Consider the following 13,279-nt stretch of genomic DNA (forward strand, 5'->3'; position numbering starts at 1 on the left):
TTTATCAGTCTTACTTTTCTACTTCTTGAGATCTAGAAAATATCAGGTTTTCTAAAGCTTTAAAATCTTGAATTTTGTTCTGTATTTTGTTTCATTGCTTCTTACCAGCCAGACAAATTTCTCATGAGCGCATGTCTTTCTTGAAATACCTTGTGGAACACAGTCCATAGCAGCCAACACACACTATCACCACGTTTCCTTCCAACCACCTTGCATAGAGTTGGCAGCTCCAGGGGTGTGTGGTCTCCTTCTTACATTATTTCATGTGGCATTTTTAGCACGTAGTTCACCACTGTGTAACATAGATCAACGGTCTGCTATACTTGTGTCTTTGCCTTATATTTTATATATTTGAGATATTTGTTTTTGCAGCATCCCACTTCAAGCTACCAATTTCTATATTTGTCATTAGGATTACCGCTGTAACAGCCCTCAAATCCCAGTGGCTCAACACTATAAAAGCATCTTTCTCATTCACATCACATCCAGCGTATGTCAGGTGGTCCTCCTTCAAGCACTGATTCATATCTTGTGAATCAGCCCCCTTCCATCTTTTGATTCCACTGTGTTCAACATTTGGCATCTAAGATTTTCTAAGAAGAGAAAGAGAACAGAGGATGGAGCATGTGGGATTTGGGAAAAGGATGTTAAACTTGAAAATGTCAGACATCACTTCCACTCACATTCCATTGGCTGTGACTCCATCAAATGCTTCATTTAACATCAAGGAGACTTGAAAATATATTTTAGCATCTATCTAGGATGAAGAGCAGGAAGGGAGTGTTGATGGGCAGCCATCCTTTGCTCCAGATAGGTTGGAGCAAGAATTAAAAGACAAATTGTCATTTAAGGACCTTGTATTGCCCTATTTTGGAAATTGGACAATGACAAATGATTAAGGGATGTGGCTGAAATAAAAGGAAAAATTTAAAGGTGGGTGCTGATACACAAGAGAGGAGAATCCAACAATGCAAAGTGAGAAGCAATATTTAGAGAGGTACTGAAGAGTCTTAGGAGAAAGTGATGTTCTAGAAACCAAAGGAGGAGAAGCTCTCTAGAAATCTAAAGTGTCAAATGCTACAAAGTGATCAAAAATGATGGCCAGTGAAAGGACAAACAATGCCAAAAATTGGGGGAACAGCTAGAATTTTGATACATGCACTTTGGGAAACTGTTATCTACTAATGATGAAAAAGAAATGTATTTATGTGTGATACAAAAGACATGTTTGGATGTTAATGGCAATACTATTTGTAATAGTCAAGAACTGGAAATGACTCAAATGCTCATCAGTAGGAGAATGGTTAAATAAATTGTGGTACATTCATGCATTGGAATACCATACTGTAATAAAAGTAAGCATTTTGGATAAATCTCACAAACAATATTGACCTAAAGAAGCCAGACACAAAAAAGTATGTTCTATTTACATGCAATTTAAAACAGGCAAATCCAGTCTATGGTATTAGAAATTAGGATAGTGGTTATCCATGGTGGGTAGGTATGGCTAGAAGGGGATATGAGAGGCCTTTCTGGGAATGTTTGAGGTTTGGTTAATGGTCACATGGTGTGCTAGACAGAATAAGATTCCTCCAAAGTATCTGGAATCTGTGAACATGTTACCTTACATGGCAAAAAGGATTCTACATCGAAACTGGTAGAATAGTCTACATTTTACATGCATTTTATATATGTATAAAATATGTGTATTTATATATACACACAGAGCATACATATACTTATACATGTGTGTGTGTGTGTGATTTGACAGTTAGAAAGTTATTTATAACACTATTGAAAGCAGTTTCTGTACATTGGTGGAGGTGGGAGTCAGATGATGGTGGCTTGGAAGGCAAAAGGAAGTTGAGGAAGGAGAAGAATTCTCTCTTTAAAAGCTTATCAGTTATGGATAAAAGAAGTTGTGGTTGTAGTTGGGAGGGTGGAGGTGGGGTGCACTGAGATAATATTGAGGGAAGAGTTCTATTTAGGCTGAGAGAGCCTTGAGTAATTTTTTAGGCTGAAATGAAGACACTAGAGAGGTTACAGGGGAGAATGCTCAAATAATAAAGAGATGAAAATAGTCTATATTATTTCCTTTTCTCTTCTCCCAGTAAGCAAAAAGAGAACTGAATATGTATAAACATTCACAGGAGTATCTGTAGATTTTATGCATATGGGAAGGTTAGGGCCCTTTCTGCTGCTCCATTAGGGTACATGGACTAAGCTGTTCTGTTTATATGTGTGTCAGCTAGCTATTGCTGTGGAACAACACACCCCAAACTTAGTAGCTTACATTGAATATAATTTCTTAAGCTCATGAGTTTAGAGGCCAGCTGGGTGGTTCTGTTAGTCTTGGTTAACCTAGTCAAAACTAGGCTTTCTCATTGGTCTGTAGTCAGCTAGTAAGTCAGCTGGTCTAAGACGACCCCAGGATGGATGACTTGTCTCCATTCCATACCCTGGCCACCAGCGAGCTTGCCTTGGCTTCTCTCACGGGGGAGGCAGGGTTTGAAGTGAGCAAGCAGAGATGTGCAAGACGTCTTGAGGTTCAGATTTATACCTGACACCCTGTCACTTCCACCTCATTCTTTGGGTCAAATCACATCACAAGACAAGCCCAAATTCAAGCAGTGGAGAAATAAATTTATCCTCCTAATGAGATACAAAGTCACATTGCAAGAGGCATAGATACAGGGAAAGGAATAATTCAGGCCATCTTTGCAATCAGTATACTAAAATATTCTTTCCAAGTCATGGAGCTTTGGCCAAAGATAGCATTCAAGGACTGTGTTTCCATGTTGATTTAGCTCTGGCTTTGTTGTTACTCTGACTTTGTCTTCACAGGGGCTGCCTTCTAGTCTATAGGAAAGACCCCTTTGGTCACTGGACAGCCAAGATTTGAGATGATTAGTGGTAGAGTATTTGGTTTTCTGAGGTGTCCAGAAACTATTGACCCAATATTGCAGAAAATCAGGCTTTTGAACCTCGCTCAGTTTTAGGAGGAGGGAAATCTTGTTCATTAGTAGCAGAGATATGTGGTAAATACAGTATTCAGGTTGAGATTTATCAAAAGATAATTCAAATTATCTCACTTAACAGATTCCGGATCTGGTTAAATTCGCTGAAAATCTGGATCAAATATTAGCTTTTCTATTACAGGGATATCAAATTTCGGATATGCTTCATTATGACTCAATTTCTTGGCATATGCTAAAAAGCACACCAGTGATCTAGTGAGAGTGAATGTGAAACAGATCACAGACCGGGCTTTGGGTCAAAATGTCCCCGCCTCCCCTCCACCTTCTCATTCTATTTTTTTTTCTCTGAATAGGATATACCCCATATTGATATTCAGTACAGATACCGAGCATGCAATTTATTATGTCAAACTGAAAAATGCCTTTGGTAATACAGGTTTTTATAGCCGTGGTTTTCTCCAGCTCAAATGCTTCGAGTATCTACGTGTCGGCAGAAAGTTCAAAGTGGGATAGATACAGAAACCATGAGTGGACAAAAGACACCTTTAGAAACTACGAACCAGCAACCAGAAAGCCTTTTAGCTGTAAGTCAGCAGACTTTTATGTCAAGCTCGGCTGACTAATTATTGCTTATAATTTGCATTAGGATTAATTAACTAATTAGAGAGGAATGTCTGAAGGCAAAGTTATGGCTCTGCTTGTCAAGCTGAGGACTTTAATTATTCTGATATTTTTAATTATAATCAGCTGCTGAATGAGTATTACATCGTCAGCTACTATCGCTGAGATGGGGCTGGGCCAGGGAGCTGGAGGAATGACGGGCGGCCCCTGCTCCTCCGACAGCAAGGGAGAGGAAAGAAACTTCCCAAGAGCAGCGGTCTTTGAAACCGCACTGAGATCTGGGTAAACCGCAGCGATTCACGTTGGCTTGCCACTTAAAGACTGAAGAGGAGACGTCTCCTGAGCAGAATGAGGAAGTCCGCCTGGTGCCCATGTCGGTTGCAGCGGGCAAGGAGCCTTGGGAGGTGGTCCTACTGATGGACCACGGGGCTTAGCCAAGTTGACTGTCTCTTAGGCATCGTGGTGTCCGCTTCCTGGACCTCTTTGTAAATTGTTTGATGGAGATTTTTGAGTTTCTTTGACTTTCTTCTTCTTTTCCTCTGAATGGCAACTTGGGAGACTCAGTATGCATATCCTGGGAACTGCTTTGACTTTTCCAAAGAAAGTTACTAAATACATGTACCTAGAACAGAGTCCATATTCAGTAAAAAATTATTGTGTGGATTGTGACATATGGGTATATAATGCACCGGAACTAGCAAATCACAGACAAGCCCAATGACTGATTTCACAAGACATCTGGTAATGTCTGCCAGAATATCAGAACTCAAAATCAAACCCTTTGTCCTGGACATTACAGCTAAACAAAGGTCAGAAACAACGGGAAAAAAATGCCTCCAAATGATTCATCGAAAGATGAAAGATGGTAACTTTTTCTTGGTGGTCAAAGAGCTAAAAACTTCTCCTCCTCAGACAATCACAACAAAGAAACTCTAAACTTAAGTGCTGTAAAAGGCTCCCAATGACTTACAAACTGGCAAAGGCCTGGACATTTAATGTCCAGGCGCAACACAACCATTGTGCTGATTTCTTTTCTTTTTTATAGATGCCCAGGAGTGAATTCAAAGATCCTCAATCACACAGACACTCCGTGAGAATCAGCAGTGTTTTCTTTGAGAATGTGGTTTGGAAATGAGGGCAGACTATTAGCCCATCGTTACAGCAAAAATGCCCTGCATTTAGCAGTTTTCCACCTTTGTACAGAGGCGAGCAAATAAGGGGACATGGCCATTCATAAAATCACAGCCCACTAAGGCCTGGAGGAGATCTGTAGTGGTTAAGAGCACGGATGCCCCTTTTAATTTGTTTTACAAACACTCCCATGGACTTTAGCTTGTGCCAGGTACTATTTGAAGCACTTGCAAATGACCTTATAAGAAGTCCCTGTAGTACTGAGGCCCGGAGGTTAAGGGACTTGCTCAGAGCAACACAGCCAGCATGTGTGGGGGGGGGCTGGGAATTGAGCCCTGGCTAAGGGACTCTGAGATGCTGACTCACTTGGTGTAACTTGAATCCTGACCTCTCTTAATCCTCTGTGTTCTCATCCCTTAGTAGGGAGAGAGAACAGTACTTACATCCTAGAGCTGGTGGGAGGAGTCAATGAGGTAACGCCGGGGGAGCATTTCTCACAGATCCGAACTGTAGCTCATGATTCATGTATGTGCTGTTTAGGTAGACGCTGGGTCCAGTTTCCCGGTTTTGTTCTCTGAGGAACCAATGATCAGAGGCTAAGTGACTTTTCCAGAATCAATATTAGCGGTTCTCAGTCCAAGATCTTTCCAATGACTGCATCGTGCTTCTAGAGTGGCTAACTTGTATCCCAATTTGTTCCGGATTTTCCCAGTTTGGGCACTGACAGCGCTGTGTCTCAGGAGACCTCTCGGACCCCCACAGAAACTCATCACCCTGCTTCTCATCTAATTGTACTCTGCAGTGGGCAGGTAGTCCTGGCTTTCTGACTTCTGACTTCTTGGTGAGACGTTCCCTGCAACTTCTAATCCCTTTGCACCAAACATAGGTGAGAAAGCTCTATAGCTCTGTGTATAGAGCATTTTACCACCTTAGAAAATGGAATTGGCTGATATTATCACCACTTTACCTAGTGTTCTTGTGATCTGTTCATGTGTACACACAATATCATGGGAGGTACAGCACCAAAATGACGCTTTAATGTACACTGCTTTACATTTTCAAAACACTTTCAGACCCGGTATCTCATTTGGCCTTGCTTAGTCTTTGCAATGTTCTATCTCCATTTTGCAAATGAGGAAATGGGGGCTCAGAGAGTTATGACTTGCTTAGAGTCACAAACCTGGGCTTCTTACTCAAACACTAATGCTCTTTTTACTACCCTGTTTTAGTCCCTGGAAGGATTTTATAATAAGGGGTAATTCTTCTCGCTCAAGCTAGAGACAGGGCGAGAATATGGGACTTACCTCAGTGTAAAATTTAAGGAGTCACCAAAAAAACTCAGCAATCAAGATAAATAATATTTTAATTTAATATTTGAGAAATAAAAATGTATGCAAAAAGCAATGATGAACAAAATATCAACTTAAAAAAAAAGCCGAATTGGACATTCATATGGAAAAAAAAGGATCTAGACACAGACCTTCTAGCCATTACAAAACTTAACTCAAAATGGACCACAGACTGAAATGCAAAACACAAAACTATAAAACCTAGAAAATAAATTAGGAGAAAATCTAGGTGATCTTAGGTATATGATGCCCTTTAAAATAAAATACCAAAGACACTATCTATGAAGGAAATAACTGATAAATTAGAATTCAATAAGATTAAAAACTTCAACTCTGCAAAAGACAATATCAAAAGACTTAGAAGACAGACCACAGACCAGGAGAAAATACCTGCTGAAGACATATCTGATGAAGGGCTGTTACTCAAAATATGCAAAGAACTCTTCAAACTCAACAGTAAGAAAACAAACAACCTGACTTAAAAAGTGGACTGAAGACTTTAACAAATATTTCACTAAAGATATACAGATGGCAAATAAGCATATGGACAGATGACTCATATCATGTGGCATCAGAGAAATGCAAAATTAAGAGAGTAATGAGATACCACTGAACACCTATTAGAAGGGTCAAAATCCAGAACGCTGACAACATCAAATGCTGGTGGGGATGTGGAGCACCAGGAACTCTTATTCATTGCTGGTGGGAGTGCAAAATGGTGCAGCCCCTGGGAAAACACGTTGGCCGTTTCTTACAAAACGAAACATACCCTTACCATAAGATCCTGCAATGACGGTATTCATGCAAAGAAGTTGCGTACTCATGCCCACACACAAATTTACACGTGAATATGTTTTTAGCAGCTTTATTCATCATGGTCAAAACTTGGAAGCAACCAAGATGAGTGATTGGATAAATAAACTGTCATCCATCCAGACAATGTAATATGGTTCATTGCCTGAAAGAACTGACCTATCAAGCCATGAATAGACATGGAGGAGCCTTAAATGCGTATTAGCAAGTAAAAGAAGCCAACCTGAAAAGGCTACATACTGTATGATTCCAACTATATGACATTCTGGAAAAGGCAAAACTATGGTGACAATAAAAAGATCAGCGGTTGCTGGAGGTGGGGAGAGAGAAATAGAGCACAAAGGATTTTTAGAGCTGTGAAAATACTCTGTATGATGGTGTAATGATTGATACATGTCATTTTACGTTTGCCCAAACCCATAGAATGTACAACACCAAGAATGGACCCTAAGGTAAACTCTGGACTTTGGGTGATAATGATGTGTTGATATAGGTTTATCCTTGGTTAAAAAAAAATGTACAATTCTGGTGAGTGATACTGATAATGGGCGTGTCTGTGCATGTGTGGGAGCAGGGATATTTGGGAAATTTCTGTGCTTCTCTCTCAATTTTGTTATAAAACTTAAATTGCTCTGGACAAAAAAAAGGACAGGATTGTCTTAAAAAAAAGGACAGGAATTAACCCTGTATTTTTACCACCTTGCCTCAGTCTCCTCACCCTAGTCCTGGTCTTGCGCACAAGTTCTTTTGCTGTGATGAAGAATCAAGTCCCTGAGCGGACTGGAATTAACTCTGTTTCTCCAGGTTTCCACAAACCTGCCCTCATTCGTTATCATTTTTATTTTCTGACTTATTATTTCCTTCTTGGAGCATTTTCCTCTGTCGCCAGTACTTTTCATAAGACTGATGTGATAAGAATGCATCTTATTTCTGAGTCACATATGGATAATTCCCCAGAACTTGGACCTCCTGCGAAACGTGTTGCCTGCCTGACTTAGGCCCCAGACACAGCTCCCCCCTGCAGAGGGAGGCCTGTGTGAATGGTCCGTGGTGCAGGGGTGGCAGCTGAGTCTTCCAGAAGCTGGACCGTGTCGCTGTAACTGCAAAGACAGCACTGAACAGGGCGGGGAGTGGGGGACCGGGAGGGTCATCATGAAGGTGGTGGCAGCCACTCCTCCGGCTGCAGGTTCCTTCAGATGTTTATGATTTGGGGCCTGCCTTACAAAGAACCCTTCTGCTCCGAAAGGAAGCCACATACTCACCAGCAGGGGCTGGCCGACTGCTCCTGATTAGAGACCATCTGTGGCCAGTATTTGAAGTCAACTGCTCTGGAAAAGAGTGCGCACATTTATGCTCTGGTATGCCGTTCGCATCTCACTGGCTCCTCGGCAAAATATGTTGAAAAATTCTCAAGCTGGCTGTTTTTTTTTTTTTTTTTTCTCTCCCCTTCCTCACCAGTCAGCATTCTTTTGCTTGAAAGGGCTTTCATCCCAGGCGGCCTGTTCCCATCACTTCCCCCACCCCGAGGAATCAAAGCCACGTCTGCAGGCTCAGGCATCAAAATGAACAAAACAATGAGATTGTCAGTGTTCACTGACTAACGCGGGTTTATTGCCCATGATGCAGATACTGGAGATAGGTGTGGAGTCCCTATCAGTTTTTCTCTAATAACAGCAGGCAGATTAGCACTGTTTTTTGATTATATCATGAATGAAAGTAGAGCAGAAACAAAAATAGGGCAGAAAAACTTAGAGCTATTTTCGCCCGAGAGGAAAAACAGGTCTTTCATTCCCAGAGCACCAAATAAGGAACAACGCCAATGGGGTTTTTTTTTTAGAGGGTAAAAACAGAGAACTATATACAGGGCAAACACACACACACACACACACACACGCAAATAACCCTGACACAAAGGCCATTGAACAAAGACAGCAATTCCCCATGAGATGGATACTGGGTAACGTAGAAGGGAAGATCTCATAGCCCCTTTGGATTCTTAACTGGACTTGCAAAAGGAGTGCTTATCAACCCAGGAGCCCCTCTATTATCAGACATGGCTGTGAAAGGAACTATTCTGCAGAAGTAAATCTTTCAGGGAACGGGCATTTCTAAGGTCCCCAAACAATGCCTCGATCCTTTGGACATTAAGTGGGTTGACCAGCTCGTGAGGCTCTACCAGCTACAACCAGTTATCACCATCCTGTGTTCTCACCCGGTGGCGCCTCCAGGGTCTATTTACGCGTCCAGGGTTACTTGCCTCTATGCTAAGTGGCCCCAGACTCTGCTTTTCCATCCAAGGCCTGTGTTCATTTCAGTAGTTTTTATATTCCCTTTGTTGACAGTGGTCACTGTTGTCAACAGTTCAACGCCGTCAGGTTGTATCTGTCTCCACAGGTCCCCCTAGCTGTCCCAAAGAGCTCTTCTGGTTTCTTCTCTTCATCGACTGCCAGCTGGTACATCAGAGAACAAAGCCTTTGAGACTTCTTCTAAAATGAGGCTTCAGGAAAGGTCTTTTCTGTAGATCCCGTGCATAAGCTTTAGGTTGTGAGTTTAAGCTCACAAGACTTCCTCACTGTGTTCTGGATAACCGAGACTGCCAGGTAGCTGAGTTCCAAGGAAGCAGGACGTCCGGTTGCGAAGTTACTTTTCTGTGTGTCATTTCTCCAACATCATTGTCAAGAGTGGAAAATTATACAGAGCTGGACTTTAATGAGCATGTGTCAAGTGTACTTTCTAAGCCTCATTTATAGCCCAGTGGATTTTATCTCCATGGGCGATTCCCTAGGGAAGAGGGGCTGATGGAAATAAACTTACTCAGGGTGTGTACCTGTGGCAGTATCAGGACGGTGAATCTCTTGTTCTTTCGGAGGTTGTATCCCTCCTGTTCCTGGTGCTGAAACAGTCTTTCATGAAACAATGACGACAGTAGTTGATTCTAAAAACGTCTTTCCTGTGATGATAAACTCCATTGCTGTCCCATGTCAGCATCTCAACTGAAATGAAACATAACTATTATTAGTTTGTAAAAATCTGTTAAAGGCGTTGAACTAGAGCAAAAATCCAGTCCGAACATTCTATATGTTTTATATATGTTTTTTAAAAACTAAATTGAACTGCATTCAACCTCAGCAATATACTATAGATTGGATATATGAATAGGCTTTAGAAGGATTAGTTAAGTTCCTTTAGGCACAGTCCCTTATGCATACTTAAAACCAGCGAATTTCCAAGGGGAGAGAGTTTACTTATTTCAGTTGATGTCATGAAAGTCTTCTGCACTTTCCAGGCTTTTCCTTGAGTTCCTCACAAAGTCAGAAAACAGGCCAAAACGATCAGCTGTCTGACCCTGGAGGACAATTCTTAAAGTCGTCTAAATGTTCTTCCTTCACGTTCCAGCGGCCCCCATCCCTCTCCCCACCCCAGCTGCTGGCTTTGAAGAAGGTGAAGAAAAAGATAAAAGAAGGGAGGGAAAGGGCAAAGAAGGAAAGAAGGAAGATTTTATTTTAACCATTTGGGTGTCTGCAAGGACCCTTGTTTCAAACTCTAACCCAGGCCTCATTCACACTTCCAAAATGCCCTACATGTGGCTCTGCTAGACGGGGCTCAGTGACAGTTGACACATGCCCCATGGGAAGCTCTTGGTGGGACAGCCATGCTCTAAGGTGGGGCAGAAGTCCCCACCCAGGACGGGTCCTTTCTCCCCGGGTCTCTGTCTGGCGCTCGCAGGGCAGGGCCCGCACCCCTCTCAGAGGATGCAGGAAGGACGCACTCCATCTCCTGTCCCGGCCCCTTTTTTGGCTGCGGCTGGCTTCGAGTCGCTCACCTGAACCAGCGATGCCTGGGACATCGGACACTCAGGAGCCGTGCCTGGGACATTGGCCCTCTCCACCGTCTTTTAGGGCTGAGGGCTCAGAGAGCACGCAGAAGCCTTTGGAGGACCGGCTGTGTCATCGGGAGGGACCATCGTACGGGGCTGATTTTCCTCCACGACCTTTTCAGCCCTTCATTTGGAGAAGCTACCTAGTCACGTTGTGCATTCATTTCCTCATTCAATGTGTGTTTATTCAGTGCTGAATGTGTGCTGTGTGCTGTGTGAGATTCTAGGGGTGCAAATAGAAACTTCTGCCCTTGAAGAACGCGCCGTCTGGCAGCACCCAGAGAGAGACGGACAGCCGGCAATGCTGCAGTAGACTGGGATCACCCAGATGCCCAGCTTGTGCTCCAGGCATGTGCAGGGATGTGCACGTGTGTGCGTGCACGTGGTGAGAACTGCTGGTGATGAGGATTGGTAAACAGGGAAGACGTCACCAGGAAGGCAACCTTGGAAATTGGGAATACGGGATTTGATGCTGTACTGAGAAAATGCTTAGGATAGAGGGGCCCACACGGATGGAGACAGAGAAGTGTAGGCACATTTGTAGCTGCATAGGTGGTGTGGTTGGACCACTGGGCGCAGATTTGCTTGGCTTCGTGGGAGATGCTGCTGGAAAGGGGACGTTTAAGGCCCCGTCTAGTTCTACAGTTCTCAGGCCCACTGAGGAGAGATGGTGGATTCAGGACACGCATTTCTATTTTAGTGCCCGCTCTCCACCTGCAGCCGGAGGAAGCAGGAGGGAACCCATGGGATGTGGGTTCTGGATGTCAAGTTCAGCCACTGAGCTGGCCCTTTCTATGCGGTCTCAGGTAGTCATCACAACCAACCAGAGAATGACGACAAGTGTGGGAACTGGGTCGCCCGAAGCCACGCACTCAGCACGACTGTCTTAGAATTCCACCTGGATGTGTGTGGATTTAAAGGATCTTTCTCCATCGTTGCTTCTGATGACTGCTTTCACAGAAGGTGAATGACCCTCTTAAGATGGATATAAAAATTGGACTAACTTTATGGACTTGGTGAAAAGTGTGGGCGTTCTCCCACAGAAAATGAAATGTCATTCAACCCACGGGGTCAAGGAGACGGCGCTCTGGAGGGACAACCTGGGACTGCCGCCGGCTGCCTGGTGGTGCCCATCATGCAGGAGAGAAGGGAGCAGCAGACAGCCGGTTGCAAGCCTGGAGAAGCATTCCAGAATCAGGGGATTTGCATAGTAAAATTGAAAGCATATTTGCATTCAGGAATCAAACGCATGCATTACCACTGTCCTGGAAATAGGCTGACTCAGACCATACGACTAAATAAAAGAATAATGTTTACTCAGAACTGATGTACTTGTTTAAAAAGTTAATGTTTTAAGCTTTCTGCCTTCTAGCAAAACATCGCTAATCTAATTAGAGTTTTCCAACCCCACTTGGCCTGCGAGCGGGCCTGCAGTGCATTGACGGCTCACCAGACAGGATGGACCCCGGGCCCTTTCTCCTCACCCTCTCAGCTTAAAAAGTTCAGCTGTACCCTCCTTCCTAGCGCCAAATGTTCTCTTCTCGTTTCTAAGCCAGCCACCAGGCACATTCCGGCACTTTGCGCTTCCTAAAATCCCAGAAAGCAAGTTTATGTGGGTGATAGGTCTTCCCTTCCAGACATTCTTAGAAGACTGTGTGGGGAACAGCACATATCTAATTGCAAAGGCAAGGAGATTTTAGCAGTGGAATGGATTTTATAACATAAAGGCCGCTTCTGGCGGGGAGGAATCTCTAAGACTCCCCCACCTTAGACTTCAGCAACTGAGTTCATTGAAACTTCTTTTTCCCCATTCTCAAGTTGGAACCAGCTCATTTTTACTGGCCAGGGGACTGGAGGGTGGTGGGCTGGAGAAGTTATGGATGACAAAGTTTAAGTTTAGGTGGAATTAATTAGACCTAATCCCATTCTAAACCTAGTTTGCTTTTAATCATTCAAGATCCGGGAAGGAGTGAGCCCAAAGGGTGTTATAAAAAAAATCATGAGATAAAAATATAAATGCAAGTCTGTGAAGTTTTTCTGTGATTTATATAGAACAGGAATTAGTCTGGCTGCAGTCGGGTCCGGGGGAGCTGGTTGAGAACGTGGGTGTAGCCCTGCATTCTCCTTCCCCAATTCCCACAGCGGCGGGCTTCAGAGATGGGGACGGGATGGAGGAGAAGTGGGAGGAGGTCGTGTCATGAACACTGTACCACAGGGCTCCCACGGTCTTGCAGCCCTTCTCTGTCTCCCTCCCACTTCACAGTCATACAGCCCGGCAGGGAGTTAGTGCAGGAACTGGTGTTCCCAGTTCACAAGGGAGTCGCGTGCAACATGGTGGTTACGTGGTGTACACAGCGGCGCTGGGGTATTTCACACCACAGGTGGGAGCAGACACTTGGCAAGTGCAGTTTTCCAAGTTCTGAATTGTGAGGCTACTCAGTGTCAGGATTCTGTGAAGATCCCCCTGTCGCTCGGATAAGCTTCTAGAAGTGAGATGGAGGGAGGCAAGA

General features: G+C 43.6%; 1 long non-coding RNA gene across 2 annotated transcripts in view; it reads left to right on the forward strand.

The window, feature by feature from the left end:
- LOC135318584 (uncharacterized) overlaps positions 1–13,279 on the forward strand; it is a 368,934-nt gene that overhangs the window by 171,958 nt on the left and 183,697 nt on the right. The gene's annotated exons all lie outside the window — the stretch shown is intronic.

Source organism: Camelus dromedarius, chromosome 19 (genome assembly GCF_036321535.1).
Source record: "Camelus dromedarius isolate mCamDro1 chromosome 19, mCamDro1.pat, whole genome shotgun sequence".
NCBI classification, from domain to species: domain Eukaryota; kingdom Metazoa; phylum Chordata; class Mammalia; order Artiodactyla; family Camelidae; genus Camelus; species Camelus dromedarius.